The following is a 20,070-nucleotide window of genomic DNA, read 5'->3' on the forward strand; positions in this document are numbered from 1 at the left end:
CCTCTTATGAAATGATGGAAAAGCCGGGAGCGCCAACACTAGCCCGATCTTCCGACGGTTAGTCACGGAACACTCTGCCCCTCCTCGGCTGCCAGGGTCCATCCTTCAGGCGCTCACACCAAACACCAAAGTCTCAACAGACGTGACGATGCCCAGACGAGGCGACAGCAGCAAAGGTCGCGCCGACTCCGCGGCTAATCCGCGTCCTCTTCGGTCATGGATACGCACCAGATAAACGAGCTCCTCCTAAACACATTACCGCCATAAATATCCCCCGGCTGCTTCATTTCACAGGCGTTTCTTCGGATCTGGGTGAGTTATCTCCGTTAGTCTCCCGGTTTCCAGGCCGACGTCTATCACGGGTGGCGGTGACGAAGAGGTCCCTCATTACACTTTATACACGACTGATCTGAACATTTCAAAAGAATTCCTTTCATGGATTTTTTTTCTTCTTCTTTTGGTGCTTTCAGTCGCTTTATCACCCAGACACAATGACATCATGTGACCTCGAATTATAATCTCTAAAGAAGCTGCCTCATGAATTATTCTTTTACATATGTGGAGCCCAACAAGGAATCATTTTTCCATTTATCAAGTTATACATTCGACTCTAATCTGGCCGCCCACAGGAGTAATATCCGAACCATTAAATGTAATTCTTTATACCAGACCTGTGAAATGACTTCATGCGCTCTTTATGTTGATGTAAATGTAAAAACTACCTGCGTAGTCGTACCACATAATCAAGGCTGAGGTTTCACACAAGTAAAAGGGTTAAATTGGCACATGTTCATGTTTAAAAACAGTGTGTGTGTGTGTGTGTCCTTGTATTTGCTTCATCTTGAGTACCAAAATACTCAGGCTACTAGCAAAGTGAGCACGTTTTTGCTATGTGGGTCCGTTTTGGCCGCTCCCCAAAACTTTAAATGTCGTTGAGGGTTGAGACTTGGCTTTAAGGTGGAGGTTGGAGCTGCGCTTAGGTCATGAGGTCAGTCATGATGGTCAGGGGAGGCAGCTGTGTAACGTATTACATCTATTAAGAGTCACAACGATAGAAATATGAGACTGTGTGTGTGTGTGTTTGTGTGTGTGAAACCAATAAAGGACCTGGCAGGGTCCTGTGGCAGTTCTGCCAGTCCTACTTTCACAGTTTTTTAGGCACAGGAGTAGTCAGAGTGATTTCTAAGATGCCATGTGTTCACATTGTTCTCAATTTGCAGCCGCTGAAACATGGCAAGGGAAGAAAAACAGGATGGAAGCAAGTGAGGGGAGCATGGAGGAGATTTGTTTAGCTAAGCAGCTTAAAGTGCACGCAAGAAGAGAGGGTCCAGACGATCCATCCATCTCTGCCTCCATTTTGTGCTGACCTGCTGCTTCTTCCTGTCGCGTAGAGACCCGGCAGACGGGTACAGTAACTCACCTCTTTCCTGGAACTGCACTTAAATTAACCAGCTAATGTGAGAAAAAGAGTTTCTGCCCCACAGGAATACCGTGAAGCTCCTGTCAGGGCGATTCCTTTTTCCTCCTTTCTAAAATTGATCTTTGTTCCAGGGAGACGTATCTCCTGGCCTTTCCCCCGTATGACATGTAGCCGCTTTAACAACAGAGATAGCGGAGCTCAGTATCACAGACTGGAGCGCTGTGGGTTTCTGTTTCAAGGAAATGTATTTCTGTTACCACCCCGAAGTGTCAGAGAGACGCATTAAAAAGGTGAAAATAATCACTTCCTCTGCATCACACTTCACAGATTCGGCGCCTCCAATACGCTGATGACACTCGCATTTATGTGAGGGATTCTAAACAGCAGCTGAACAACGTTGGCTAAATAGAAGGTAAGATTGAAAAAGAACAGTGTTTGTCAAGAAATGACAACTCAGTCATGGGAATTCACACACACACACACGCTGTTAGTTATCCTCCTCTTTTTGGATTCTTCCCAATAACAATCTAACTTCAGTTGTTCACGGTGACCGCTGCTTCCATGAAGGACTCCATGCTGGTTTCTCTTTTGTACAAGATCCATTTTAGCACAACTGAGGGGACTATCGCAGTTTTGTGGTGCCAAAATGTACAAGAAGTTCGACCTTCGTCTGCAGTTCAGTCAGTTCGTAGAATTGAGTCCTTGTCAGTGCTCACGGCCTTTCAGATGGAGCCTGGCTATTGGTTAGCCTTTTTTCCATGTGAAAGTTAGCAGCAAGGACACATTTATGGCACAGACATGCGACTGTCAGTGCCCTTCAGCGTGAGAGCTGAGTGGCCACATGTTTAAAAGCAGAATTCGCCCTCTAGTGCGCACAACCGAATTCATTTGATATTTGATGGCAGAAAGCAAATATCAAGCACGGCCTCGGTCGGCTCGGCTTCTGAGCCGGCGCACCTTTCGAGTAATAAAGCCAGAGTTCAGACTAAGACCGGGAGATCACCGCGCTGGGCCCTCTCACAGCCTACAGTCTCACTCCACCATGGACGTGTGCGCGGAATGAAATGGGGAGAAAATATACAGCAGAAGGGAAATGTGCGTGTGGAGCTCTGACAGAGCCGAGGTCCTTCTGCGTGGATGGATGTGCATAATAATTGTCCCTCAGTCTCCGTCTCTGGCTGCCGCGTGGAGATCAGCTCAGACTGTCACAGGGGAAATAAACAGCAGCAGCTCAGCAGGACGAGCCTAATTAAACAGCGCCGCGGCTTCCAGCAGACGCCAGCTTGGACCAGTCTGGACCGGCTCGGCCCTGCCAGAGACTTCACCGTTGCCATGATGACCGGGTGCCACCGCGAGTAAATGCCTGGGAGGACGGGGAGGAGGAGGAGGCGGCTACCTACGGTAGCTCTGTTCTATGGAGTCTCGACAGAGGAGAATGCTGGGAAACGCTGGTGACAACGAGGTGGGAGGGAAAACACTGTTTTTCCTCATAGGAATGTAAAGATGCCAACTGGTGCCTGCGAGGGCGAACCTGTTGGGGAGCTTTGACTACTGTGTCCCAAGGGTGGTCCAGGCACAAGAACACACCAGTGTGACTTCATAATTTACATAATGTTCCCATCTGAGGGTCAAGAGGGTTTATTTATGCCATGTCAACGGCGCTACTCGCTGACCACAAGCCTCAGAGCAACAGGAGTAATCACATTATTGTAAACATCAAATCTGACACAAGGCTACAAAAGCTGGTCCTCAGGATTCAGTCCAGTTACTGGATCACTGCCATGATTGTTGCCTTCAGCTCACGGTCGTTTCCATTGACAGCAGCTACTCTCCTCGCGCTTGGTCACATTCCCCCTACGAGGCAGGACCGATCCAGCTGCCTCTGGGCGTATTCATCCGCCAGTACGGCGAGGAAGGTTTCAAAACAACAAAAGTAGCACCAGGTGGCAAAAACTAGGCTCTTTATAGTGGAGTAGCGTAGCGTAAACATTTCCTTTGATTTTTACACATGTGCATATGTACGAGAACAAAGTTAATCAGATTAAACATACAGGAAGACAGTACTAAGGAGTAATTAATCCAATTTCCCATAATCAAGCTCCACATGATGCATCCTCACTAATCTGATCACTCAACCTCTGATAATGACCAGATAGTTGTGCTGCTATTTAATGAGCCATGACCATCTTTTAGGTCTCATCCTCTCGACGACACCAGCGTTCTTCCATCCGAGGTGCTGCTGCAGTATTTTACTGGTTTATCCGTCTCCATAATCTCAGGTTTCATGGAGACTCTGGTATATTTCCAGTAGATCCAAGTGTGAGCTGGTTTTGTGGAGGTTCTCGCTGTTCTGTGAGCTGGGAAATGATAAAAAGGGAGCATCGCTTGTGTAATTCACACAGTCGGGCTGCAGCCAGAGCTACACTCGACTCAGCGTTATTTTAGGATCTCACAGGAAATTACACGAAGATTTTCGGAGCACTTGTGGGAAAAGTGCGACACTCAGAATTCATTTCAACTTCCTCCTGATTTATTGTTAATGCAGCAGAACTGTCAGCGGTCACGTTTCCCTCTCCCTCTATTTTCCAGATAAAAGCAGCCGTGGAAGCGGGTTTATGGCTGCGTTCTACCTCTGGTTATTCTCTACCTACCAAATTGTGACATAAAACTTGGAATTTTTCAGAAATTCCCCTCCGATTTGTCGAGCCACCTATGCATTCGAAAGAACTTTTCTACTCGTTCATCCCTCCTTTCTAATCAGAGCCAGCAGGCTGGGTTCTGTCCCAGCAGGCTCCAGGTCGCTGCTCTATCAGAGGACAAACACTCCAGTCACACACTCGTACCAAGGGCCTCCAATCAACCCTGCCGTGCTCAGAACAGCAGGCAGGCAAAGTATTCACACCCACAAAATGTTCTACTGTTTATGGTGAAGCCTCATGTCAAAATCCAAAAATTCCTGTTTTCCACACCAATCTGCACCTCAGGAGGAGGGTAGAAACCCAGAACTCATATAGGTCACTGAGGTTCTGTTCAGCTTTGAGATGGTTCTACATCTTCATCAGTGGTCGGCTGTGTCATGTTAAATGGACCGGGCCTGATTTGTAAGGCACACCTTCTAGATAAGACAGCTCGTAGAGCATATCGGAGCAAAAATGGGATCCATGAGGTCCAAAGAACCGAGACACAGAGCTGGACCGGACAATTCCCACAGCCGGATGTCTGAATGAACTGGACAGTTGGGGAGAGGAGCCTTGGTCGGAGGTGACCAAGCCCCCAAAGATGCCAACCAAGGCCCCAAAGATGCCAACCGAGCCCCCAAAGATGCTAACCATGCCCAACCAAGCCCTCAAAGATGCTAACCCAGACACCAAAGATGCCAACCAAGCCCCCAAAGATGCCAACCTTGCCCAACCAAGCCCCCAAGATGCCAACCAAGCCCCCAAAGATGCCAACCATGCCCAACCAAGCCCCCAAAGATGCCAACCAAGCCCCCAAAGATGCCAAAGATGCCAACCATGCCCAACCCAGACCCCAAAGATGCCAACCATGCCCAACCAAGCCCCCAAAGATGCCAACTATGCCCAACCCAGACCCCAAAGATGCCAACCATGCCCAATCAAGCCCCCAAAGATGCCAACCATGCCCAACCCAGACCCCAAAGATGCTGTGTGTGGACAGAGATTCAGACCAACCACTGATGCAGCTCTGAGGAACTCTATAAAACAGCTTTTTTGTGTCTCTTACTGAGTCTGTTTCAGCCGTCACTGGGTGAGATGTGAGGGTCACAGCCTGGACATGTCCACAGCTCCTGGCTGGGCCAACATGCAGGGACAAACAGTCCTTCACACTTTGGTCAATTTGGAGTCGCCTGGACCGGCCCATGAGTGGAAAAGGGACAGAAGCCCACACCAGGCTCTGCACACTTCAGTCATCTGTTCCAGTCTATCAAAGCTATCCAGGGGGCCAAGTGTTAGCGGAACACTTGCAGCTAGCGCCCCCCCACCCCTTCCCCCTCGCCTTGGCTGCGGGGCATCGCGCCCTGGATGCTGCGTTCCCACATCCTCGCTCAGGCGCGAACCAGCAGTGCCAAGCGGACTCCTGCGGCAGGATTAGCGGGTATTTGGACTGATTCATGTCCTTGTTTCCTGCATCTGCCCACTCTGATTGTATTTCCTTTGAATGCATTCATGCACATCTGAGCTTTTATTGTTTTGGCGAGCGCCTTGTGCATCCCCGGCCAAAGCGCAGAACAAAAAAAAAAAAAAGGATTTTGTTCTCCACCTTAACCATCCAGTAAAGTCTGTCCTTCCAAGAGAACGTCCTTGAGGTAACCGTGATTAAGGAACCAGTGAATAACAAAGCGAAATAACAAAGAGATGGTGCAGCTGTCTGACTAATATCCCCACGTGTGGAGCGATGTGAGCGTTCGAGGAGGATGATAACTATTCCAGGAAATGCGCTCTCATTCCAGCTCTTTTGATCCTCCCAGTGCTCGCCCGTTTAATGGTGGGCAGCGACGAGCTGCACGGCTCCCTCGGGACGGTTCTTAATCAAATAAAAAAAAATGTATAAAATCTATTTTCACACTTTCGATATGATATTTTCATCTGCTGCTTTGTGATTCCACGAGGGAGGGAGAAGCTGGTGATTCTTTTCACGCTTTATAACGACAGATACTCGCCTTATTACGATAAAACCCTCCGAAACGATCAAAAAAAAGAGTGGGAAGAACTCAGGAGGAACCTGTTTTAGTCAGCGGTGGCAGTGGAGTGACAGAATGTCCCAGGTTCCGACGCTTGTTCATGTTTGGCCTTCGCGCCTTATTTCAGAGGGGAGGGGAGATTAGCATACGCAGCACTTAGCATATGCAGCACGTAGCACCCACCTGCCAAGTGTGTGTCAAGATTTGTGCAGCACTTCAGCACTTGTTTAATCAAATCCCCCAGAGCGAAATACAATAATGTACATAATGTATTAAAAACCACGTAAACGCTGCGCGAATACCAAAACAAGGCCGTGGTAAGATAATTCAGCGCAGAGGCAAAGCTAACGTGGCGGTGCCCTGATTCAGAGCAGGCACAGAAGGGGGGTCATACAAACCACATGTGAACGGGGGAGTCAGCGCCCAATTACTCGAATCATCCAGAGCTAATAAGCTGAAACATTAGCCCAGATGACAACATTGGCTGAATGTTCTCTCCGTTTTCAGCCCAAAAATCATTTTCCAAAAGCCACAGACACGCAGACAGACAGACCTCCCCTGCTCTTCATCTTCCTCCTCCTCCTCCTCCTCCTCCTCCTCCTCCTCCTCCTCTCACATGTTTATGGGCCTGTGTGAATGTAATCTGTAGCCTAAACATTAACCCCCCATATAACAGCTAAAATCAGCGCATGTTGAAGTGACCCATTAAAAGGCTGCAGGGATTAAAATCCTCATTTGTTTGGACTTCACTGACACGTTATCAGTCAGATTTATGGTTCTTTAAACACAACGTTACATTCTTTGTGATGGACAGTCTCGACCACTTGCGTAAACCTGCCTAAGTGGCTCTGAGGAGGTCCACATTAGTGCTCTCCAGTTAGCATAATTCAATATGCTAACTCAATATTCAGGTGATAAAAGCTGGATGCAAGGAGGAAAAATGTATGTAGTCTGTTTAGCTGCTAGCGTGAGGAGTTTGAGCTAAAGGCGTGGCCTGTGGTCATCTCGGGGTATAATAAAGCCGCATCCTGGTCAGCGGCACAAATAAACACTGTGATGAAAGGATCAAGCAACAGGAAGGAACCGTGAGCAGGGCCAGGCTCATATGGAGGGGGGGGCTCCTGCAGATGGTGCAAGACGGACTGAAATGAGTCTGATTTGGCCCGTTACACTGATGAAGTCTTCCTGTACGTCGCTACCAAAGTGGCTCATCACTGAATATAAAGCCAATAAAAGCCTCCGAAACAACAAAGATGAAACAAACAAAATGTAAACCCCCCCCCCCCGCATTTGGTCCAGAGCAGCAGTTAAAAGGTGCCATTTCCCACCACCAGGGCTCATTTACAAACAAGGCCCGCAAATATGAACCCAAAGAAGTAACGATAGGCGTTAGCGCCGCAGAGCTTTGAAGCTGCGAGGCCCCGCTCAGGTGCCATTACTCCTCCAGGGTTAACACTCTGTAATAATTTCCCTTATTTGCTTTCCAGGCTGAACCAGCCTGAAACGACGGACTGATCGTTTTCCTGCATTATCAAGCCGGCAGAGCGTTCGGCCAGGGCGAGGACTTCCACACGCTTCCGGCAGGCATGAAAGCAGCGAAGAACCTGGTGGACCTGGTGTCATGTGGTTAATGGACGCTTTCAGGAATCGACTGACAGTTTACAGGTCACCAACAGGTAATAAAGTTTTAGTTTCAACCTCAGCTGGTGAAAAAAGCTGCATTTTCAGCCTTTTTATATGCAGGATTCAAAAGTCTGGATTTGTAGCTTCCTGCCCTCCTAGAAATGCATCTTGACCACAGATTTCTCTGCACTTTCATGCTCTTCATGGTGGATTTCCTTCACTCTGTTGAGACACTGAGTGGAATAAAGTGGTTAAGAACACTAGCTAAATGTTTCCTGCGTGGGTAAAAATAGTGGGACTCTTGTTGCGCTGACTGGAACTGACGTTTCCGTAGCGATTGTGGACCAGAGAAGATGTAGTGCTGCCTGGAGGGGTTTGGTCTCCGCCTTTCATTTCCATTGTTGCGTAATCGTGCTGCCGGCGTTGCCTTTTCTATTTCCATCCTGCGTTTTATTGATTTATTTATATTTCAGGACACGCTGACAGAAATGATGTGATCAAAAAGGCGGTAGGAAGTCTTTGCTCCTCCAGCATTAATCACAGCTGGGGGGGGGGGGGGGGGGGGGTTGGGCTGCCAATGGACTCTGGTACCAAATCAAAGGGTCTGTCCTCGCCTTGCAGCCTGAGACGCGGAGTTTAATGAGGATGTTTGGCTCCCTCAGTCACTCCAACGTCGCCGACTGTCCCCCAGCCGCCAACGCCGCGAGTTTCAGGCGTCCGTACCTGCGCGTCCCCCACACACACGGCTCAGGTGTCCTGCAGCAGTTGCGGCCACGACAAACCGCAGTTTAACGACACTCGTACGCAAAAACACGAGGCTAAATAACAGAATCCAAGCAGAGCTGGACCTCCTGGGAAATTAAAACATCTCCAACGATGGCAAATTGTTCTTTTCCCTCAAATCGGTGCAGCCTTTTACATCTAAAGAAGTCTGGGAGCCTGTTAGCGAAGGCAAATGGCGTCGCACAACCCAGAGAGGCGTCCATGAAGGCCCCCACAGCGCTACGAGCCTCCAGGTGCTGCCTGCTTGTTAGCTACACCGGCTGTAACGCTCCCTCCAATTGCTGCTCTCGTTTTTCCTTCCACCAGATTTCCCGCTATGATACATCTCGCCTCACTTCAGGGTGGTGTTGTCGCGGAATTAATTGTGTTATTGCTCCCTGATGTAATTTATGGGGTGCTCTTGTCACGGAGACAGCTTCCTTCTCTGTTGTGCAGTTTGTTGTTTCCTGGTCCAACCAGCCAACAGATGGATCCACGCGGGGAGGCCGAAGGGCCGGGGTTCCCCGTGGTCCAGCACACGTCGCCACGCTGCTCCCCGCCACCGCCGAGTTATTGTCTCCAAAAATAGGAGGCTTTTGCTGCCTTTCTGCCGCCACTCACTCCCTATTCGTGGTTCCAGTATGTCTCGTAAAGCCTGCTTTGGACTCCCCGTGAAGGCCAGAACTCCGTTTTTTTCCTGGCTTTGCTTGGAACCGTACCGAGTCCATTGGACCGCCTGGTGTGAGGGGAGGGTGATGCACCGTGCACGCAGCGAAGAGATGAGTAAGTTGTAGCTGGTGATAAAAACACTCTGTAGATGTTTTTATGCCGCCCCCCCCCCCTCGATTTCACCTGCTCCCTCCGCACCGGTAAGAACAGATTGCCTGTCATTCCTATAACATATATATATGTTCTCCTCAGGGAAGCTCCCTGGCAACCACTCATCCATCAATATTATATTCCAACTTATCCCGTTTAGGGTCCCAGTAGGGCTCTATCCCGTCCCAGCATATGGACACCCTGTATAGAGTGGAACGTTGAGGTGTGCATAAATATTTTAAATCAATGGACGTAAACTGTCACGGTGTCATAACTCAAAGAGGAGAGACCCTGATTCCTGTAGCTCTTTATTTCTCTGTTTTACTGCCAGGGATGGGAATATTTGGCTAATCAAAACTTTTGTAAAGAAGGATGCCTTCCTCGCTGTAAATCTGGGGGCTATAAAGCCGCGGATTTACATAAAAATGATTAAAAAAAACTGGCTAAATGGTGGAGAGGGTGCAGCGCGTGATTGCTTCCCCCTAAAGTGCAGAACGTGTGGTGGGAACGCTGCGTTTTTACTGTCACGCCTGCTCGTTTAGCACCTGATGGGGAAAGGCACAACGCGCTGATGGTACGAGCACGCCGGGGGGGTAAAGCAGCGCCTGGCTGCATCGGTGTAGCCTTTTAGCATGTTGCTAACATCCACGGGTCCCTCTCCTGCTGCTGACAGTGACACCGTCCTCTCATCCTGCCAGCAGAAGGACGTGGCGGCGCTGCGCCTGCCTCTTAAGCCGCGAGTGCTCTGGCCTGGGGCTGCACAGCCCCCGGAGGTGCGTCTTTGAGAGGGGCCAAGCCAAAATCGACCGAGGTCCTGACAGAAATCACAGCGAGGAGAGTGGACGACAGAAGGCAGGCGGGGAGCGAGGGGGTGCGCGGTTCTGCTCAGCTTTAACCTCTCCGGCTCCACTTCTAGAAGAGTTCATTCATGGAATTTCATCCTGTGGCGTCTCTACAGGATTTTACTTTCCTGCTCCTTTCGTATCGGCAAATCTCTCAGCAGACGCTCATTGAAAGCGGGCCCTCTTCAGTGAGCTGACCTTTGAGGGTTTGATCAAATCAAACACTAAAACTGCTCTTTGGAGATGCCGAGAGTGCAGCAGAGACCTTTCCTCTTAAGACTTCCTCTGATTTGAAGCTCCATCTGCAGACTCAGGCAGGATTGCGCTCCCTCTTTAAAAGTTCTAAACCGATGTGGCAGAACGCTGCTAAGCTAGTGTTGGGTTCCCATTGGGCCTGGATATGATGGATCCCAGAGCAGCTCTTCATGCTGGGGGGGGGGGGGGGGTGACAGGTGTAACTGCTAGTAATGAAGTTATGATTGTCAGTAACGACCTTCTACCTCTGTGAATCGCTCAGTTCTACTTTTTGTCCTGTCACACGAGTGTAAAGCTCAGATGTGTTGGGGTCCAGGCGCACCTGTCGGCAATTTCCATCAGGCCGCCTATTTAAGGAGGGTATCTTGCTTTTGGTGTCTTCCCTGCACGTTTGAGGTCTCCACGCCGACCTTCTGGACTAGTGAACGTGCAGAACCCGACTCCCGTGTTGGCGCCGCGGTGCGCCCCGGAAGACCAGACGAGTGCTTCCTGCAGTCCAGGAGGACCGCTGTTTTGAGCTGCTTTAATAAAACCTATTTTGGACTTTTTACCACTGCGTTCTCGCCTGCTTTCCCTAACAGAACACTCCGACCAGTACGGACCCGACGGACCAAAACGCAGTACGTTGGAGGCTCAGGGGAGGCTGCTGGGTCAGCACGACCAGCTCCTCACGGACCCTCTACACCAGCCAACGCCAATGGACCTGCTCACTTCTGGACGGACGGAGCAGGTCACTGCCACCTGCGGAGGCACCGAGAGTCGTTCCGCAGCCGGCTGCCGCTGCACCACGGGAGCCCCACGTACCCATACCGGAGCAGTATTCTGGTGAGGCTGGCTTGTGTGCAAGTTTTTTCTTCAGTGCTCCCTAGTTTTCGACCTCCAGCCCCTCACCTACCCCAGCAACAGGGCGAAGATCGCCTTCGTCGTGAATCTTCTCTCCGGGAGAGCGGCACAATGGGCCACGGCAGTCCTGGAGAACCAGACACCCGCTTCTTCCAGTTTTCCGGCCTTCACGGCTGAATTCAAGCGGGCGTTTGACCACCCGGTCTAGAGTGGTGAGGCGGCCTCCCAGATCCTGTCTCCAGGGTTCCAGCTCCGTCGCGGACTACTCCATCCGGTTCTGCGTCCTCGCAGTCCAACTGCCTTCCTATCAGCCGGGCCAGAAGGTCTGGCTGTCCACGAAGGACCTCCCGTTCCTGGTGAAGCCGGTCACTGAGTCGGATCTGGTCCCTCCGTCCGAGCCCCCGCCTCCCCCCCGTGTTGTGAATGGGGGGCCTGCCATCAGAGTCGGGAGCATCCTGGACGTCCGTCAATGGGGACGAGAGTTCCAGTTCCTGGTCGACTGGTAGTGGTACGGTCCGGCGGCGCGATCGTGGGTCCCCCGCCATTTCATCCTGGACAACGACCTCCGTGACCTTTACCGCTCCCACCCGGATAAGCCTGGTAGGTGGCCAGGAGGCCTCCGTTGAGGGGGAGGTAATGTTGGGGTCCAGGGTTCTGGGTTGTTTTTTTCCTGCTTACCGGCAATTTCCATCAGGCCACCTATTTAAGGAGGGAGCGCCTGTCTATCATTGTCGGAGTGTTTTTGGCGTCTTCCCTGCATGTTTGAGGTCTCCACGCCGTCCTGCTGGACTAGTGAACGTGCAGAACCTGACTCCTGTGTTGGCCCCGCACTGGAGCTCTCGGTGCGCCCCGGAAGGCCAGACGAGTGCTTCCCTGCAGTCCAGGAGGACCGCTGTTTTGAGTTGGTTTAATAAAACCTATTTTGGACTGTTTACCACTGTGTTTTTGGGTCCTGTAAAAACCCAATCCCTAACAAGATGGATATAGTCATAATACAGGTGCCCCCCCCCACAGTGACCCTGCTACTCTACTGCCATTAAAGAGTTAATGTGGCCACACGATGGATTATTGATGGCTGATGAATAAAATGTGGCAGGGAAAAAGTGGAATAGAATTCCGTGTTTATTGTTCCAAGACAGGTAAAAAACAAACATCTTCTCACAAAGCTCCAGATTAATGCTGAACGTTGGCTCCAAAAACTCGTAATCACCTGTGAAATCTGGGGAATTAACGGTGCACACGTGCAGGAATGTAAATTAGGGCTGATTAAATATTACACAGCTCTGAAAGCTCCCTGAACTAATAACATCTCTGATTTGGCTGAAAATCAAGGAATAAAATCAGTATGATGTCTTCACATTTAATGATGTGTTCTTTGAATGCATTTTGCGCTACTCTTTACAGTTGCCGCATGTTTTATGGCTTGATAAGATGATGAAAGGCTGTAATTTGGGTTGACGTGGCCCCCACACCACAGTCCTCCCGCGGCTTTATATTTATTTAAACTTCTCTTTTCCAGGACTTTCCCTCGTCCGAGTAACCTGAAGGTCCCCCGTTGACTTGGAACTATTTTCAGAGCAAGATTGTGGTTGGGGGAACTTTTTACCACTGCTCCTCTAGTGGAAACACACTTGTGACCTGCCCAGCTGGAGGTCAGACCCAGAGTGTAGGAAACCACACGTTAGTGAGTTTATTATTTTAAAAAAACTCTACAGTAAGTTAAGTTCTCGCACAGATGCTAACAGGCACAATCATCTGGCGATGGTGATGGACCACACCTGCTTGAGTCTCCTGCCCAGGTGACGACGATGAGAGTGACGGGGGAGGGACGTTCACCGTCTGGCCACCTGGATTTAACGAGGCAAACGGGTCAGACACACCTGTTGGAGCACCACTGATGGGTCGTTAGCGTTCAGCTGGCAACACCTTATTTAAGCCCAGCTGATGCGGCCGCGGCTCAGCTCTTCAACAATCATGTTAAGGGCTCATTCTGTGGTGGTGGTGGAGGAGAAGAAGATGTTGGTGTGTTTGAGAAGAGTCACAGCATTGTCCTGCCTCCACCAGAGGAAACATCTAAGAAACTCCTAAAATAGGCTTAAGAACTGTCCAACCATTCAGAACGGGGAGGATAGTGGGGAACCATCATCTTAGAGGGAGAAATGTGGTCAGAAAACCATCCTGAATGATGGTGACCAGTGGTCACTCAAAGGTTTGGTGGGCTCAGAGGGTAGAAGAGCACCAGTAGAACTCAGGACTGTGAGAGTTGGAACATTCCCACGTGCACAACGTGAAGGGACTGAAGAGCTGTGGAGCCTTCAGAAAAGCAGTAATGAGGGAGGCTGATCAAGAGGCTTCAGTCTGCTGGGGAGCATAAAGACTCTGGAGCAATGGAAGAAGGTCACGGGGTCTGATGGGTCCAGAGTGACCCTGTTCCAGAGTGATGGGGCATCAGGGTAGGAAGAGAGGCAGATGAACCCATGCTCCCATCATGGTGTCTACTGGACCAGCCTGGGGGGGCAGAGCTCTGATCTGGGGCTGCTGCAGGTCCTCAGGTCCAGGTTCAGCAACATTCTCTTCCCTGATGATGTGGGCATATTCCAAGATGAGAATTCCAGGATTCCTGGGGCTCAGATAGTGAGAGAGGTTCAGGGATGAGACATCATTTCACACATGGACGGGCCCCCAGAGTCCAGACCTCAACCCCCCTGAGAACCTTTGCTCAGAGGTCCGACTCTCCCATCATCACTACAAGATCTGGGAGGGAAATAAAAGTGTGACATTCCAGAAGCTCATGGAAGCAACGTTGGAGGGAGTGTGTCCTGATCACAGCTGAAGAGGCTCCGCCCACATATTAGGAGTGTGTGACATTTGTTGACCAGCCTAGAATATCCTGCAGTATCAGAAAATCCCTAAATCCAGGAGGGGGACACTTAAAAACTGGAGGCTGGAGCTGCTGCTGAAGATGCTGAGTAAAGGCTCTGAATACGGAGGCGTAGAAGTAGTTATTAGACAATATTAGATTTTTTTATTTTCCATTTCAGTGTGAAAAAAGACTGAAAACGCTGCACTGAACTTGCAATTATGGACCCAACCAGGGCAGAAAGGTCTCCACGGCAACGCTGTGGTCTGGACAGACTTCAGCCTTCATCAACTGTTGGTCTGCTGAACTTGTTCCGGTGTCTTGTCTGTTGTTGGGAAGCTTTAAGGGTGTTCATTAGTGCCGGACAGCGCCCCCCCCCCCCCCCCCCCGGGACGTCGTATTTGCACTCTTAAATTTCATGTTTAATTCATCATCCGACCGGAGGCTCGTTGGCAGCACACCTCCGTCAACAGGACTCTGCTTCCCTTTAAACGGTCGGAAATGAAGCGGCATTCATTTGGGTTACGTTCCCGGGAGCGGGGGGGTTGGAGGGGGCTGTGAATACTGGTGATTTATGACGTCGTCGCTGGGACCAGCCTGCAACAGCTGGCAGTCGTTCATCACATGATGCATATCCAGAGCTGATCTGCTGCCACGGATCACGTCTCGGATCCTCGAAACGGAGCAGGGATCCGCTTAGATACAGATGATGCAACGTTTCCTTATAGGAACCTCAGATGGGAGCGTCGTCTCCAGCAGTCCATCTCAGCAAGTCTAATCCCGTCTGGATTAACCAGATGTTCATCAGCGCTCCAGTTCGAGCTCTTTTTTCCTCACCGTCATCTGCCTTTACTGGAAATAAAGGGAATTCCTGAGAGGAGTTGGAAGTCATTGAGGGATGTTTATGGAATTCCAAAGCCTTGAACACAGACGCTAATATCCACGAGGCTCCTGAAGGATTAAAGAAAGACAAAGACTCTGATTCCAGGATTAGATTAGACCGAGGTGACTCTGGAGCTCATCGCGTCCGTCTCGACCTTATCCTCCGGAGGGACGCTCCCGTCGGGAAGCATATTGAAGTCGACCGTCGTAATGAAAATATCATTTATGTAGGAAATTATTGATGTTCTGCTTCCTGCGCCACATCGCAGGGTCATTAATCCAAACTAAACAGCACATTTGGATCCCAGCGTTGTGCCGCCAACACACAATTACGGCCGTCTTTGCCGCGACCTTACTTCAATTATACGTCTGCCATTAGGCGACGAGGAGAGACAACAACCGGAATAATGAACAGGTGCTTTTTGCTTTCGGAAAACTGTAGCCGACAAATTGCTTTAGGTGTCTTTAGCGTTCGTCGAGCCATCAGGCTTTTCCTTTGGGAGGAATTCTTCTTCTGACTTGACCTTTTCCTCAAAGAATTCCCCGTTTTTCATGTTCAGGCTCTTGTGCATTCCCGCTGCGTATTCTGTGCCGTTCCGTTTAACACTTCTGGGTTTCAGAACCTTTTCACGCTTCAGTCTTTTGAGGAGATGAATAGCTTTTTTCCTAGCTAACAGGAGCTCCCTGCTAGCTAGGTTAGGGGTCTAATCTGCACCTACTGAACCAAAGTTCCTGCTAACAGAAGCTTTAGAGCTCCATTGTGCAACCTCAGCCGGGTCAGGAGTTAGAACTTGCTTTCTGGCAACATTTTCGCCAAATGATGGATTTGAGGCGAAGGACGCGAGCGCGCCGACGGTCCCGGGGGCAGTAAACACGCGCTCATTGTGTTAAAGTCTGTTTTGTATTGATCACAAAGCGCTGGTGGGCGTCCGTCTCCCCGTGAGGTAACCTGACAGTGATTGAACCAAACGAGCCGATAAGTGAAAGCGTAGCTGCAGACGGTTCTGAAACGCCGCCGCGCCCCTGTTGAAGTTCAGAAAATATCAATAACGGGTGGAAAACATGGTAATCAGGTTTTGGCGGCGCAGACCAATCTTCAGAGGAGGCTGGGAGCGAGCGCTCGGCGGCGGCGGCAGCCGTGTTTTAATCACTGGGCCGCAGACGCCACGAGCAGGCGAGACCCGATGAGTGATGGTTCTGGCTCTGCACCACTACTCTGCTGGATTGCTCTGATGCTGCAATGGAAAAGGCTGATAAGTGGCATCTGGGGGATGATTAATTGATGCAAACATGTTTCAATTTAGCCGCTCTTTGATCAAATATTAATGACCCCCTCTTTTTATTATTCCGTACAACTTTAATTAGGAGCTCTCTGTTCCGCCGCATCACTGCCCTCTTCCAGAAGCTTCTGAAAGAGCTCCACCAGCGGGAGCATCTGACCGAGCGCCGGTGGATGAGGAACTTGCTCTCCTGCCACGGCGAAAATGGTGGAAGGAGCCTTCTAAATTAACACCTCGGAGTCCAACGTACAGCGCACGAGCAGGCCTCTAGTGCCGTTCAATTTCAGACCTGATATCCTCCGACGAAGCTTCCTCCTCAATGAGACGTAACAAAGAGCTTTATTCCTCATTTCGCGACACTTATTTCTTACATTATTGTGGAAGCTGTAAAGTGGAGAACAGATTTCTCTGAGGGCCTTTATATGAGAGAGTGTTCATGAATGTGCTGCTGGTAAATTGGAAAATGTTCCCCTCCGGGCGCCGCCGCCTTGGCTCTTGTAATCTTGCTTGTCTTGTGGACTGGCGGCGGGGGAAAAGCAAACCTAAAAAATAGCCAGGATTGTCCCAGGGCTGGACTGATTGTCAGGTCGGTGTGTGCCTGGTGAATTCCTCATATGCTAGCGCGGGACGGAGCGTCTATCCCCTCATTTCCCCCTCGACTGTGTTGATACTTGCTTAAATCTTTCCTGATCCAGCCATTAGCTCAAACGCTCACGTTGTGCCGTCCACATGCTGGGGGAAATAGCTGGAACGCTTCCCAGTAACGGGAGATTATTATACTCACTTTATACTCAATTTTCCAGGTTTGAGTTCTTTTAAGCCTTTATACGTGGTTTCGGGATCTCTGGTTCCCCCCACAGTTGATTAGACACTAGTGTGTGTGTGTGTGTGTGGTGTGTGTGTGTGTGTGTGTGTGTGTGTGTGTGTGTGTGTGTTTTCCTGCCTCAACTGGTGACACGGACATAGGCACATTTGCATTGTTCCACGTTGTTCCAACTCACTGTTGCTAAGCTGTTAACAGAGGGAAGAAAGTCCACTATCAGATGAAATTAAAACATTTAACACTGAACGTTTAAACAGGAATTATATAAGCACCTTTGGGGAAAGTGTAATGGCGATACCAGCGGCAGCTGATTAGCATGTTTGCTGTTTTGGAGATCAGAAGATTTAACGTGACATAATGAAGCGTGCTAGCGTAGCCACCTGGCCTGTTACAGTTCAACTGAATTATGATGGCGTTTACATCAAAGAATCCCCAATAATCATTTCTAAAATTTAATCTGACTCTGTCTGACTCTTCGGAATCATCCGCCAAAAGAGCTTAGCCCTTTTTTGATGTTAAAAATGGTGCTCGGCCCACTTCAAGAGCCATTTTGGTTAAAGGGCAAGTGATCCCTTCAGTATCATTTTATTGCACTCATCTCTCTTTTTATTGGTATGTTTACTATGAGGGGAAATGCTCTCCTCCTCTTTCACTCTCCCCATAATAAATTATTCATTAAAGGTCTGAGGATAACAAGGGCACGAAGAAAAATGTATATATCAAGTGATCTGGGAGGGGAGCCAGTGGATGTGTCAGACACAATTATAGTTCCTCCCGTGTAGCCCGCTGGCCCCGCCGTGTCCCCTTGGCTCCGTCCTCGGCTCATCTGGCCAGTGTGGACGGGTGCATTAAGACACACATTTGGACTGATAGGGGTTGAAAGTGACCCTCTGCTCTCCAGAGCTGCGGAGCATCAGACTAAGCCACTTTGACTCTCCTGGCACTCTTAATTGCTCAGTGAACCTGGATGCAACATCCATCCCTGACTTACTGTCCCCCCGGGACTGTATTATGAGCACTCGGTCCAACTAATCGCCTCCTTTGTCCGCCTTCGTCCCCACGCAGTTTGTCCACAGGTAGTGACAGACCGGCTCTCTCGCCGCTCCCCAAGTCCCAAATCAGCCTCTTATTTCCTTTATGGGAAATAAGAGCAGGCAGAAGTGAAGCCGGCTGCTGAAAGGGGAAATGGAATTTTCTCTCTTCAAAAGCGATAACATTTAGCACTCGTCTTCCTGTGTTTTCACACACACACACACACACACACACACACACACACACGAGCGCCCTGCTCCGACATGCACTCTTTTTACATTTATTTGCATTTGTTCCTCTGCAACAACCACCGCCGGCTCTCAAGGACGCCGACTCGACGGATTTATGGAGACTACAGTTGGTCAGAGCAGGCTCGTAAAATAAAGACGCTCCTGATCGTGAATGCACTCTTTCACAGCTGCCAGGCGGTGCAGTCAGATCGTATCAGTTCACGGTGGGAAGGTGGTCCTGACTCAGTCGGGGTCCAACACGGTGGTTCGTGACACAAGCTGCCTCCAGAATGGCGGGTAGCTGGGTAGAGGGCCCAGAGAGGGCGTCACTGACGTCATGAGGCGTTGGATAAAAGCTCCACCCACTTTAAGCATTCCTCAGATTGAGTCAGTTGCACTTTAAAACCTCAAAGAAAACTTTAATATAACGCATGAGAACCACTGAAAGTGTGGCGACCCTGAGCTGAAGCGTCACGTGTCTAAAAACGTGACGTCACAAATGAACCTCGGGTGAGTTTGTGCTTCTCCAGACGAGCGCGACCACGTTCCGGCGTGAGTTGAGGAGCCATCCCATGAATAACAAAACGCTCGAGGCAGTTTTCCTCATTAACCTCAGCCCCTCCCATTCAGCGTGAACAGGAAGTGCCGGCGCTATTCATGACCTATTCCTCCGCTTCACAACACAAGTTTATTATGCTGGAATCAAACCTCCAACCTTTTATGGAACCACGTGCCACAGCTTCCCACCGGGAACGCTGACGCTAACCGATGGCTGGAAACACCGAAACATGCACAACGTGACAAATGAGGACGTTTGTGTGGAAAAATTCCCAAACGTCTCATCAGTCCTAAATATTTCAGCGTCATCCTTTGATCCTTATCAAAGATGCAAAGTACACAGGCTGGAAGCGGATCGCCGCGGCAACATGACAACACTCACCGTGGCGGTGAAATTTGGAGCCGAATTATATAAATAATTCTGTGACTCACTCGGGGGCCAAAAAAGCTCTGCAGAACTCATCTGAGCGGGACCAGGGGCGACATTTTTGAAGTTATGGATAAAACAATATTTTACGGCTGCCTTTTTGAACTCTGAGTTTAAGCGTCGGCACAGTTGGAGGAGGAACTGTCCACAAAACCACCGCCACGCTGTGCACGTCGTGCACGTCGCCTTCCAAGGACGGCGAGTTCTAACACTTCTGAATACGAGTTTCCAGGAGGGGCCCATCAGCCTTCTGGGAAGCTGTCAGAGTTGAGAGAAGTGCCGGATGCTGCTGGAGAAACTTGGCTGCAACTCCAGTAGCTGGAAAATAAACCTTCTCCAGACCGTCCTCGTGCACCCGCTGCAGAGAACCTCCCACACAGGCTGAGCCTTCAGCACCAGCTTTCACACCGGGGACGCTGTGTTTGCCGTCTCATTCCCTACTCCAGAACTTCCAGTCTTCCTGTTCCTTTTAAGGGGTGTCCAGCAGATCTTTGGGCGAGGGTTCTTCGTCTTTCCTCCCCCATGAAGGTCCGAAGTCCTCTGATGTTTTAAATGGTCTCGTGGTTTTTGAACGGTCGCTCAGCTTGTTAGCATCAAAGACTGAGCTGATCTCCAGCTTCTGTGAGCTGCACCAGAGAAAAGTCCTTAAAAATAGAGAGAAGATGCAGCTGGAATCCCTCCGCACTTATTCAAAACAAAATTTACCAAATGG

At 49.9% G+C, this 20,070-nt stretch overlaps 1 long non-coding RNA gene across 1 annotated transcript; it reads left to right on the forward strand.

The window, feature by feature from the left end:
- Positions 1-142: 142 nt before the first annotated feature.
- On the forward strand, positions 143-8,258 carry LOC130538839 (uncharacterized). The gene is made up of 3 exons (XR_008953988.1): positions 143-1,406; positions 1,748-1,832; positions 7,610-8,258. It is a non-coding gene; the product is annotated as an uncharacterized LOC130538839 (long non-coding RNA).
- Positions 8,259-20,070: the final 11,812 nt, after the last annotated feature.

The sequence above is a fragment of the Takifugu flavidus genome, chromosome 15 (assembly GCF_003711565.1).
Source record: "Takifugu flavidus isolate HTHZ2018 chromosome 15, ASM371156v2, whole genome shotgun sequence".
Lineage (NCBI taxonomy): Eukaryota > Metazoa > Chordata > Actinopteri > Tetraodontiformes > Tetraodontidae > Takifugu > Takifugu flavidus.